The sequence below is a fragment of the Balaenoptera borealis genome (genome assembly GCF_965194805.1).
Source record: "Balaenoptera borealis genome assembly, chromosome: 13".
In the NCBI taxonomy this organism is placed as follows: domain Eukaryota; kingdom Metazoa; phylum Chordata; class Mammalia; order Artiodactyla; family Balaenopteridae; genus Balaenoptera; species Balaenoptera borealis.
In genome coordinates, this window is record NC_138870.1 from 44,692,636 (window position 1) to 44,706,182 (window position 13,547).

Here is a 13,547-nt window from a genome sequence, read left to right on the forward strand (position 1 = left end):
GGCCTCCTCAAAGTGCCCAGACCCTCCAACCCAGGAGGCCATCAGAGCGGATCCCCAAGAACCACACTGGCCAGAAGCAGGAGGCCCTGGCCCCAGGCTCTAGACTCCTCTGGGCCTCCATTTAGCCAGTTATGAAACAGAGCTGATACACATCGCCTCTGCCTATTGAGTAGAGCGAATGGGAGGTGAGTTAATTACAGTAAAGGGCTTTACCCACTGAAGAGCAGAAATGCCGTGTTAGCTGAGGGGTTGTAATAGCAGCAGAAAAGCAAGTCATGGGGCGCTGGCCAGGCAGCAGGCTCCGTAATGAACATTTTACAGATCTCTCCCCACTCAACCCTCCTAGCAACCCTATAGGGAAGGTTCATAGCTCCATTTTACAGATGAGGAAAACTGGGGCTTGGGAATTAAGTAACTTGCCCAAGACCATAAGTGGCAAGGCCAGGCCTGCGACTCAGTTCTGTCCCAATCTGGAGCCCATGCTTGTGGTCGCACAGGGCATTCAGTGTCTGTTCCTGCTTGGACTTCAGTGCACAGAGCAAGCCCTGACTCTGAACAGTTGACTCGGATTTGATCACATTCGAGAAATGACAGGTAAAAACAGAGTGCGGAATCAGGAGAAAAGTCACAACCAACACCACACACTTGTCCGAGCGTAGCCCCCAGGAGGGCACTTTGCATTTGTCCCCAGCAGAGGCGATAGTTTGTGTTGTACCGTCTCCCTCCTTCCTGGTCAGGCCCATGGGCCGGATTTTGCAAGCTGGAGGCCCACAGTCTGGTGCCATGGACCCCTGTGACACTAAGCAGTTCACAGCTGGTGACCTTTGCCTCCCCCAACCTCTAAATGAGGCCCTAGTGTGAGGCTCCTCCGCCCTCCCCCTCATCCATCCCCCAGCCACCACTTCCTGAGCACCTCTCGGTACCAGGCACGGCCCTGACCTCTTCTGACCAGCTCTCCCTCTGTCCTAGGGATCACACAGTATCCTAGGACTTAAAGCCCCCCCTCCCCTTCCCTTTACACCCCAAACTGATGCATCATTTAGGAGCCAGCAACAACCCAGCCCCATCACGATGTGTCACATGACCTGCCTGGCCCCTTGGCCTCTCCTGTCCTATAGCACCTGGGATGCCGCTTGCCCCTACCACACCCATAAGTCAAATGAGAACATCTTCCCTCCCTTCAACCAGTGTGGAAGCCCTTGGAGGGCAGGCCTCATACCTGGGACAGTCCCCTATCCCCCAGCACCCAACCAGCCTTGTACAACTCGGGAAGTTCTTGGTTCCCCCAAAACCCAAGCCACAGCCTCACAAGCATACGTGCCAACACTTAATAGTATCTGACATTTGTGGAGTGTCTTCAGCTTTTTAAAACCCTTTCACTTATCTGACCCGACAGACAAATGGGGAAACACGCCACCCACAGACACACACCCTCCTGTGACTCATAGACAAAATACTTTCATACAACCTGTGACCTCAAATGGAAATGACAATGGCATTAAGCATGAACTAGATTTGAAGACTGATGCATTCAGAAGGTAGATGCTTTCCCAGCTTACCCATTGACTCTGATTTCTGCTAAAAGGCATGAAGACTAGAGCAGGAAGTGACGATCAGGCACAGTGTTCAGAGGACCCAGCAGGAGTGTCCAGCCCTTGTTTCCCTAGAACTTCATCCTTTCCAAGGGATCCAACACGGACCGCTATCCATTCAGTCATCTCTCTAAACATCCATTCATTCTCTCAGCAATCATTTGTTAAGTCCCTACTTATGGCAGGCACCAGGCTACCCAATAGGAACACGATGATGCACGAGACAGGGTCCATGATCTGGAAAAGCTCACAGTTGTATTGAAGGGGGGGTCAGTCATGTGAACAACTCCTTACAGTACTTTGGGGTAAATGTTTTTGACAGCAGATCAAACAAAGTACTACGAGCAGAAGAAGAAGAAAGGCTATGGAAGGCATCAGAGAGAAGGTAATTTTGAGTGGGGTATTGAGGGATGAGCAGGAGTGGGCCCAGTGGGTAGAAAAGAGGAGAAAGGCACCCCTGGTAGAGAAGAAAATATTTCAAATGTGGGTGAGGGGAGAGTGTTGATGAGAGATCCCACATGCTTGCAGAATAGGAGACATGGAGGAGGAGGACAGGTGATAAGCAGGAGCTGAAGGTGTAGGTTGAAGCTGACGGTAATGATCTCTCCAAGCTATGCTGCAGAACTGGGACTTCACTCTGTGGGCAATGGCCCTCAGTGCTGACTGCACATCAGACCACTGGATAGTTTTTTTAAAATCCAGATCCTCAAGCCCCACTCCTGACCTCTGGAGTCAGAATCTCAGGGAATGTGGCCCAGGCACTTGTATTTTTTTTTTAAAGCTCCAGTTTGCTTTGATTCTGATGGACTAATTTTTATAACATAAGGAACTTTATTAAAGGAGGAAAATTCCATGTTTTTATGAAAGGCTGGGTAACGATAAGGGAGAATCACCTGTTCTGTCTTCAAACCAGATGCAGAGTTTCATCTAGTCCAAGAGGCTAGGCCAACCACTTAGCCTTGAGATGCAGTTTCAAATGCTGATGATAGCGAGGTACCACCAGAGCCATTAAAAGGGGGCACGGAGCTTCGAAACACATCGCTGAGAACAAGACAATGCAAACCAGAGCCCAGATCAAAATATTCACGATACATATATCTGATGGATCTTAAAAACATCTTGATGAGATAAAGAAGCCATATGCAAAAAGAATATGTTCTGTATGATTCCATTTGTATGAAATTCCAATACTAAATACCATTTGTATGAATTCTAAAACTAACCTATACTGACAGAAACCAAGCCCATCCTGGGCCTGAGGGCTGACGAGCAAATGACTGCAAAGGGGCTGGAGAGCATTTTGGAAGATGTCGTAGATTTTGATTGTGTTTGTAGTTACACGGGTATATACATTTGTCAAAACTCATTGAAATGGGTGCCTTGTTACTGTATGCAAATTATACCTCAAAGAAGTTGATTTTAAAAGGGGGACCATAGAAAGAGGGGACAGGAAGGACAGAATACTCATGCTGAAGATAACATGAGTTCTGGGCTGTTCTTTGGAATAGCTATTCCAAGGAACTTCACTATATTGATTTGTCCCTATGAAATAAAGTAACTCTATTTTATCAAAAAGCTCCATTAAAGAGTGAAAAGGCAATCTACAAAGTGGGAAACAATATTCACATATCAACAAAGGGCTCATATCCAGAAGATCCAAAGAACCCATTTAAATCAACATGAAAGATAACCCACTCAATAGAAAAATGGGCAGAAGACAGGCACAAAAGACAATATCCAAATGGCAATAAACCTATAAAGGGAGCCCAGCATCATTAGCCACTATGGGACATGCAAATTGAAACCATAAAGATATACAATAGTACCTCCTCTAAAAAGGCTAAAATACAATACAAAAAAAAAAGAAAATATCAAGTGTTGGCAAGAATGCGGAGCAACCGGAACTCTCCTACACTGCTAGGAAGGCTACCTAGGGAAACTGTTTGGGATATCTACCATAACTCAACACACCCATACCCTATGAACCCAGTGATCCCACTACTAGATATACACAAAGCCATTGTGGGCACACATGTATTCACCAAAAGACATGGACTACAATATTCATTGCAGCTTTGTTCATAATAGCTGAAAACTGGAATTGAATCCCACGTCCATCACAGTAGAGTATGTAAATAAATTGGGGATGCTGTACTAATAAGAATGAATCAACTCCAACTACACAACTGGTTTGGGATGATTCTCACTATATTGTGTTAAGCCACAAACTGTATGCTTCTACTTATATAAAGTACAAACACATTAAAAACTAACCTATGCTGTTGGAAATCAGAATAACAGTTTCCTGGGGTAGGGTGGGGTGGGAAGTGGTTGGAAGGGAGCCCGGTGTCGGAGCTTCTGGGGTCATGGGGATGGATGTTGCGTGCTGGTTACATGAGTGGGTTCAGTTTGTGAAAATTCATCAGGGTGAACACTTGAGGTCTGTGCTCTTTTCTGTATGTCCAATAAAAAGTTTTTAAAATGTTGCAGAACTCCAGCATTTAATGAGTGGACAGAGGAAGAGAAGGCCAAAGAAGACATTGAGAAGGCAGGGCAAGAGAGCCCGCGGGAAAATAAGGAGAAAAGGGGTGAAAAGAGTCAGAGCTTCAGAGCTTCAAAAATCAGCCACCGAGTGGACCTTGAGGCCGTCCCTGGAAACTTCAGAGGGTGCTGAGTCAGTGGCTGGCAGAGCGAGATCCCGATGGTAGAGGGCAAGGTAAATGGAATGTGCTGGGCAGATTCGCATTTCGCATTGCCCCAGGGATCTCCCTCCAACTCTGAAGGAGGCTCCTCCAAAGCCACCTCTTGTGCCCCTCCCGCCAGCCCCACACAGGCTCCCTCCAAAGGCACCTGTACATCTCTGTGCCAAGCCTGCAGCCTGGGCAGTACCTCTGGCCACACTGAGTGAGATCTTCTTGTACTCCCCACCAAGGCTATACAGGCTTCTGCTGCCAAAGGCACCCCCTCTCATGGCACAGGCTGTAGAGGCTGACTGGGGTGGTGCAGCTCTTGCCAGACACTGCAACGGCAGAGAGACAACTGGAGCCCTTGGTGGCCTGGGACAGCCTGCTGGGCTGCTGGCTCATCATTTTCTCTGGATGCAGGAAGATGTCTTGGTTCAGAAAGCCTCGGAGGAAAGGGCACCTTCTGACACAGGGAGAGGGGTGGTGCTTTTTATAGGTTCCAGTGAATTGGTTCATTAATTGGATGATTTGCTGAGCTTGACTTTTCTAGCCAAAACGGGTCAATGGTTCAAATCTTGAGCACACTTTAGCCCAAATCCTGGAGTCACCAGCTGCTTTGATTTCTCTGACATTAGTCTTATTTTGCCTTCACCGACCCAAGGCAGAAAACCACTTAGGCTCTCCTATGGATGGGCTGCTTCCTAATGGGACCCAACCCTAAACTTCAACCATCTGCTTAATGACTTTCTATGCTCCTCCCGTCTCCAGTGATCTGGGTCATTGGCTCTTGTCACTCAGATCCCAGCTCTTAAGAAAGAGGTTTGGTTCCTTAAAAAACTAAAAATAGAACTACCATATGACCCAGCAATCCCACTACTGGGCATATACCCTGAGAAAACCGTAATTCAAAGAGTCATGTACCACAGTGTTCATTGCAGCTCTATTTACAATAGCCAGGACATGGAAGCAACCAACTGTCCATCAACAGATGAATGGATAAAGAAGATGTGGCACATATATACAATGGAATATTACTCACCCATAAAAAGAAACAAAATTGAGTTATTTGTAGTGAGGTGGATGGACCTAGAGTCTGTCATACAGAGTGAAGTAAGACAGAAAGAGAAAAGCAAATACCGTATGCTAACACATATATACGGAATCTAAAAAAAAAAAATTGTTCTGAAGAACCTAGTGGCAGGGCAGGAATAAAGATGCAGACATAGAGAATGGACTTGAGGACATGGGGAGGGGGAAGGGTAAGCTGGGACGAAGTGAGAGAGTGGTATGGACATATATACACTACCAAATGTAAAATAGATAGCTAGTGGGAAGCAGCTGCATAACACAGGGAGATCAGCTCAGGGCTTTGCGACCACCTAAAAGGGTGGGATAGGGAGGATGGGAGGGAGACGCAAGAGGGAGGAGATATGGGGATATATGTATATGTATAGTTGATTCACTTTGTTATGCAGCAGAAACTAACACACCATTGTAAAGCAATTATACTCCAATAAAGATGTTAAAAAAAAATAAAAGAGGTTGGTAGAGAACTTTGTCTCTAGAAATTGTGTACAAAGAGTGGTCCTCCTTAGAGAAAGCCCCTCCAGCAATACTGGGAATCACATCCATGGGCGGCAGGGTGGGTGGGCTCAAGATGTTGGGGTCATTAAGAGCCTCTAAAGCCAGGTGAAGCTTTTCCTCTCCTCTCCTGAGTAATGAGCCCCCCTTATCTCTGGACAGTTCCCAGACTGCCCGGACAGGACTCTCCACCCCTGGGTATGGGGCTTTACCCCACCACCTCATGCCTTCCCAGTTCAGCAAAGCCCCAGCCCCACCCAGACAATCAATTGAAGGGATTCCACATCCTAGGGCTCTTGCCAAGGATTTAGAACCTCACACTGGGTTGAATGGGCACACAGACATTTGAAGGGAAAGAAAAGAAGAAGAGAAGTTAAAATGTCCTGCTAAAGCAAACGTCTTCAACTCTGCATCTCCCTGTCCTGCTCCAAGCTCAACACAGGGCCCTGTACATGGATGCTCTGGAATTAGTATAGTCACAGCCTCCAAGAACTGAGCTGGAAGGCAGGGGCCCCGTGTGGCTGGCCACACCAAGCAAGCAGCACACACTCGAGGTTGACTCATCATAACTAACAGTCACACTGTGGGATGTCTCTGTCAGCATTAAACTAACAGCATTAACACAAAAAAAAAAAAAAAAAAAAAGAAGAAAGGGTCATTTGTCGTGCCCGACTCAAGTACATTAGAAAAGCAGCTGACTCTTGGTTATTCACATAATTGGTGAGAGAAGAGGCTTAAATGGTATGGACCAGTCCCTCTACCAGAAATCATCCTATTTGGCTTTGGGGTCACACACACACACACACACACACACACTCACCCATCCTCAGCTCCTAGGTTCCAGGTCCTGAGCACTCCACCCTCACCCCAGCCTAGACCCTTCTGCTGGCAATCTGGCACCCATTGGGGTGACAATCAAGCAGGTGACAAAGTGTAAGCGGGAGGTACCAACCTGGACCCCACATCATGTTGCAGCAAAACCACTTAGATAATGAAGACCTAGAGGAGACCTATGTCCCACCATCTCCTGGCAACAAGGCAAGCGAGGCCGGGTTTGCATTTCAGTAAACATGTCTTAGACTGCATGTTAGACACGACTTCTTGCAGAGAAAGCAGACCCTGAGAGGGAGGGGTGCTAAGGGAGGCTTTGCAGCCTGACTCGCTATGGATCTTGATATAAAGTAAGAGAATATGGCTTGACAGCAACCAAACCCTCCGGCTGGGGGCTAACTTTTAACGTCCAGATATAAGAAGCCGTTCAGAATCAGAGGCCCTAAGAAAGTGTGACTTTCTGTGTATATCTGCACATAAGGGGAGTCTGGGGGGCAAGCAAAGCCATGACATATGCAGGAAGTCACAAGCAATTTAGTGTGACCAAAGTACAGGGGTGTTCTTTGTTTGTTTGTTTTTTTAATTTATTTTTGGCTGCATTGGGTCTTTGTTGCTGCGTACGTGGCTTTCTCTAGTTGTGGCGAGCGGGGGCTACTCTTCGCTGCAGTGCGCGGGCTTCTCCTTGCCATGGCTTCTCTTGTTGCGGAGCATGGGCTCTAGGCACGTGGGTTTCAGTAGTTTGGGCTGAATCTCTGGCCCCCTCCTCACCCCTTCAACTGAAAATCTTTGCAGTAAAGCTACACTAACATTTGCTATGGCTCTCATTAGTAAGAATCCTGAGAAGTGTCATTATTTGTTTGTTGTAGGGGATTCATAATAACCAGGTAGACTCCACCCTCTACTTCTGCACCAGCCACGGGGATTTAGCATTGACTTTGCAATGCAGATTACTCCTCAGTAATGGTGTCACATTTCCTAAGGACAAGGTTATGTTGCATTGTGATGCAATAAGGAATTCCATCTCCTGTCCGTCCCAAGTAGTTTGGTATTGGATAGTGAGAGAAGGTGGTGAAGAAGATGCAGGAGGTGAGCTGCAAACTCCTTCATAGAGAACGCCCCATCTGAGGAGGGGAATGGGAGGCACACCCAGGACATTGAGACCCTGGAGCCCAGGCAAAGCCATGAGCTTCAGGATACACGCTCAAGACAAATTTCAGGAGATCTTCACACACACACACCATGAAACCTCAGGGGTCAGCAAGGCTTTACTAAGGACAGAATGTGACAGACTAACTTTATCTCACTTTCAATAGGGGCAGCTTGCCTGGTAGGCCAGAAGATACTATAGATGTGGGGAAACAAGAGTGCCCGCAAGATGAATTGCGTGTGAGGCAGATAGAGAAATACCTGGAGGAGGCATAGTACCATTAGACACACCCATGTCCAGCTGAATCCTTTACTCTGAGTTGGACTGTGTCCCCTGAAGGGATGCTCTGTCCTCAGCCCTCACTCAGTCTGCATTTATCTAGTATCTGCTCTGGGCCCAGAATTGCCAGGCACTAGAATCACAAAGACAAAGAAGAGCTGGTGTCTGCTATCAAGGAAGTCATAGTCCGGTAGGGAAGACAGACATGTCAGTACAAGAGTATTGTGCACACTGCTGGGGGGTTGCTATGTACCATAGTACATCCACACAATGGAATACCCTCAGCAATAAAAAGGAGCAAACTGTTGATACACACAACAGCTTGAATGAATCTCAAAGACATTATGCTGAGTGAAAGAAGTCAATCTCAAAAGGTTACTACTGTGTGATTTTTTTATATGAGATTCTCAAAAGGACAAAACTATAGTGACAGAGGAAAAATCAGTGGTTGCCCGTGGTTAGAGGTGGATGGAGTGTGTGACTGTAAAAGAATAACAAGGAGGAGTTGTAGGAGGTAATGGAACTGTTCTGTACTCTGATTGTGCTGGTGGCTTCATGAATCCACACACGTATAACTGTGTTACAATTTATAGAAGAGTGCATCCAAAACGGTCCATTTTAATGTATAGACAAAGAAAAGAGGAACATTCTGAATGGATCACAGTTGAGGGGACCAGGGGGGACACTAACTTAGTAGGACACTAACTCTACAAGACAAATTACCAGGTTTCTCCAATAAATAAATTAAAAGGAATAAAAAGAAGGGATGGAAATCTGTACCTATGAGCCAATTACAGTGCATGAACATTATTTAAACTCTGATTCAAACAAACAATTTTAATGAAAACATTATGGGAAATGTGAACTTGGACTGGATATTTGATCATATTAAAGAATTAGTGTTTATCCTGTTAGGGGGTCATAATGTTATTATGGCTGTATTATTTAAAGAGTCCTTGGGACTTCGTGGTCCAGTGGTTAAGACTCCAAGCTTCCAGTGCAAAAGGGGCGCAGGTTCAATCCCTGGTCAGGGAACTAAGATCCCACATGACGTGCAGTGCAGCCAAAAAAAAAAAGAGCTACTTCCTCTAAGACTAAATATAACACCTTTCTTCTCTATGACAAAAAAGCAGCTTTTGCTTTACATAGCAGTTTTTCTTTCCAGTACACCCAAGTGAGGACATCGTTGCATGTTACTCAAATTTATAACTGACCTGAACCTAGTCAGAGTAACAAGAAGTTGGGTGGCAGGATCAGAATCCAAAAATAATTTGACAGTTTGGAGCCTGAGCCAAATCTAATATGAAAGATTTAACAGAGATTAATGTAAATCAAAAACTTACATGTATTCAAACAAAACCAGCTGTACAATGCAGCATGGGGAGATTCACAATGGCTTGTATAAAATGGCACCAGCTCAGGATCACTCAGCAGCAGGAGAGGGCTGCCAGACTCACCGGCAAGGTTGGAGGATGTACAAAGAGTAGCCCCATGCCCACCCTTTTCCCAAGCTAGTCAAGCCTCACCTAGAGGGTGGGGTTGCATTCCAGATATCCAGAGTATGTCTGTGGGACATGCAGGCTGACGGGGGCATGCCAAAGCAAAGGAGGAAATGGAAGTGTTCAACTTGGAGAAGGAATCTGATAAAGGAACAACCAACCTCAAACATTTGGAGATTCTCATGCACAAGGGGACTTGCTCCCTATGGCCACAGAGGGAAAAACTTGGACCAATGAGTGGAATTTACAAGGTAGGACAAAACTTAGCATCCTCTGTGAGGGAGAAGAGTTATCCCCCACAGGAGGGTGGGCTGCCAATTATAGAACCCTGTTTTGGACTCTAGTATCTAATCGGGGCTCCTCTTTAGGGACTCTGAACTCATTTCTAGCCTCAAGAGTCTGATTCCTGGGGACTCCCCTGGTGGCGCAGTGGTTAAGAATCCGCCTGCCAATGCAGGGAACACGGGTTCGAGCCCTGGTCTGGGAAGATCCCGTATGCCGTGGAGCAACTAAGCCCGTGAGCCACAACTACTGAGCCTACGCTCTAGAGCCTGTGAGCCACAACGACTGAAGCCTGTGCACCCTAGAGCCCATGCACCACAACTACTGAGCCCACATACCGCAACTACTGAAGCCCACAGGCTCTAGGGCCCGCGTGCTGCAACTACTGAGTCCATGTGCTGCAAATACTGAAGCCCACGCACCTAGAGCCAATGCTCCAAAACAAAAGAAGCCACCACAATGAGAAGCCTGACACCACAACGAAGAGTAGCCCCTCCTCGCCGCAACTAGAGAAAAGCCTGCGCACAGCAACAAAGACCCAACTCAGCCAAAAAAATTTTTTAAATAAAAAGTCTGATTCCTCAGCAATCAATAAACAATGGTAACCCTAGAAATAATGATAGTAATACCTCCCACTTATTGAGTACATACTTTGTTCTGGGAGCTGTGCCAACTCTAGCATGCATTAAATTATTTAATCAGTCCATCAGTCAACAAGTGCTATGAAGTACACATTTTCTGTCCAGTATTATGCAAACAATGTATGACATAGTCCCTCTCTTTAAAGAATTTATAATCTAGTTGCTAATCAAAATTTTCATACCTGTAGTACAATACCTGTACGAATATCTTTCATTCTGTAAAGTGCTTTTCACATATATTATTTCATGTATTCCTTGAAACATACCTGAGAGACAGATATTATTTTTATTACCACATTAATGAGAACTAATAGCCAATATGTTTAATTGCTCTCTTCCTCTGTGAGTTCCCCCTTTTCCAGTGTTGCCCAGTATGATCCTAACCTCAAACAAAGACTAGCTTTCTAACTTTATACCCCTCTCATCCTGAGTTAAATTAAAAATAATAATCCATGCTTGAAAAAAGGAAACAAGTATTCTAATCACTCAATGATAAATACTCCCCAGCAGATGAGACAGTAAGTAAAATGTGCTAAATTATCTAAGTTTTATTATCCATGAATACTATGAGAGAGAGTTTTTTGGGTGTTGTTTTTTGTCTTGGTTTTAAAGAAAACACAACAAAATGGACAAAGTCTGGGCCTATTTAAAGTTGAACTTTGGAACAAAGACCCTACATCCTTTTTTTTCTTTTCTTTTCTTTTTAAATTTATTTTTATTGGAGTATGGTTGCTTTACAATGTTGTGTTAGCCTCCGCTGCACAACAAAATGAATCAGCCATACACATACAGATATCCCCTCCCTTTTGGACTTCCTTCCCATTTAGGTTACCCCAGTGCACTAGGTGAGTTCCCTGGGCTATACAGTATGTTCCCATCAGTTGTCCATTTTATACATAGTATCAATAATGTATCTGTGTCAATCCCAGTCTCCCAATTCCTCCCACCCCACCCCTTTCCCCCTTGTTATCCATACATTTGCTCTCTACGTCTGTGTCTCTATTTCTGCTTTGCAACTAAGATCAGCTATACCATTTTTCTAGATTCCACATAGATGCGTTATTATACGATATTTGCTTTTCTCTTTGACTTACTTCACACTCTCTAGGTCCATCCACATCTCTACAAATGACCCAGTTTCTTTCCTTTTTATATCTGAGTAATATTCCATTGTATATATGTACCACATCTTCTTTATCCATTCCTCTGTCGATGGACATTTAGGTTGCTTCCATGTCCTGGCTATTGTAAATAGTGCTGTTATGAACACTGTGGTACATGACTCTTTTTGAATTACGGTTTTCTCTGGGTATATGCCCCGTAGTGGGATTGCTGGGTCATATGGTAGTTCTATTTTTAGTTTTTTAAGGAACCTCCATACTGTTCTCCATAGTGGCTGTATCAATTTTCATTCCCACCAACAGTGCAAGAGGGTTCCCTTTTCTCCACACCCTCTCCAGCACTTACTGTTTGTAGATTTTTTGACGATGGCCATTCTGACCTGTGTGAGGTGATACCTCATTGTAGTTCTGATTTGCATTTCTCTAATAATTAATGATGTTGAGCATCTTTTCATGTGTTTGTAGGCCATCTGTATGCCTTCTCTGGAGAAATGTCTAATTAGGTCTTCCGCCCATTTTTTTATTGGGTTGTTTGTTTTTTTGACGCTGAGCTGTATGAGCTGCTTGTATATTTTGGAGGTTAATCCTTTGTCAGTTGCTTCATTTGCAAATATTTTCTCCCATTCTGTGGATTGTCTTTTCGTCTTGTTTATGGTCTCCTTTGCTGTGCAAAAGCTTTTAAGTTTAATTAGGTCCCATTTGTTTATTTTGGTTTTAATTTTCATTACTCTAGGAGGTGGGTCAGAAAAGATGTTGCTGTGGTTTATGTCAAAGAGTGTTCTTTCTATGTTCTCCTCTAAGAGTTTTATAGTGTCTGGTCTTGCATTTAGGTCTTTAATCCATTTTGAGTTTATTTTTGTGTATGGTGTCAGGGAGTGTTCTAATTTCATTCTTTTATATGTAGCTATCCAGTTTTCCCAGCATCGCTTATTGAAGAGGCCGTCTTTTCTCCATTGTATATTTTTGCCTCCTTTGTAAGACCCTACATCTTAATTACCAGTTTCTCAGGCAAAAAGTACATCAAATAAATTCATGGGTATTCAAATATGGACTGTGTTGGCCTTGACCGTGAGTAATCACATCTAGAATAAGGCAGAACGCCTGGCTTAAAACAGCCAAATGACTAGTCTTAACAGTGGGAGTGGGTAAGGAGCTCTAATGCACCCATTTGCTAATTGCTCTCCCCTGATGCTACTAAGAGTAGACTTGGGGAGGTCAGCCCTAGCAGCCTGGAGGCAGAGAAAACACTTAAGCACTTATCTCTGTCAGCTAAGGATCAGCAAACCAGTGTCATTATTTCAGTGACCTTAGGCATCAGAGTGGGATCCTCAGAAACTCAGCCAGTAGGAGAAAGAATGTCCAGGATGGACAGATAAGGCAGGAGGAGGGATGGAGAGACTGACCCAATTAGCACATCATTCCCTGCTATCAGTCATATAGCAGCAAGCCAAGGAAACCCACTCCCCCTCTGAATCACTGCAGAATTTGCTAATGAATTCTTTGGTATATGCCATGGGCTACCCACTGTCCCTGGTCCTTCACCTCTAGGGTCTTCAAGGATCTCAGGGTCTTCTCCACTCTTCCCAGGGCACCAGTTCTCACTAGAAGAGAAACATCCTCTCCATCCAAATCCCAGTCAAGCAGACAGCTGGCTGGTCCCTCTCCCCCACCTCATGTCAGATTCCTGGAAAGCAAACTCTGAGATGGAAATCTGTGGGCAGGAAATGCATGGGGAGCACCCTTAAGATTAATGTGTGAGGGAGTGAAGGAAGCAGGACTGGGATGGAGGGACCCCTAATCCATACAGGGCCGATCCTGCTTATTTTTCTCTTAGCCTCACCCCACTCCATCATCTCATCTACCACTGCAGGCATGATTTTGGAGGTGGCC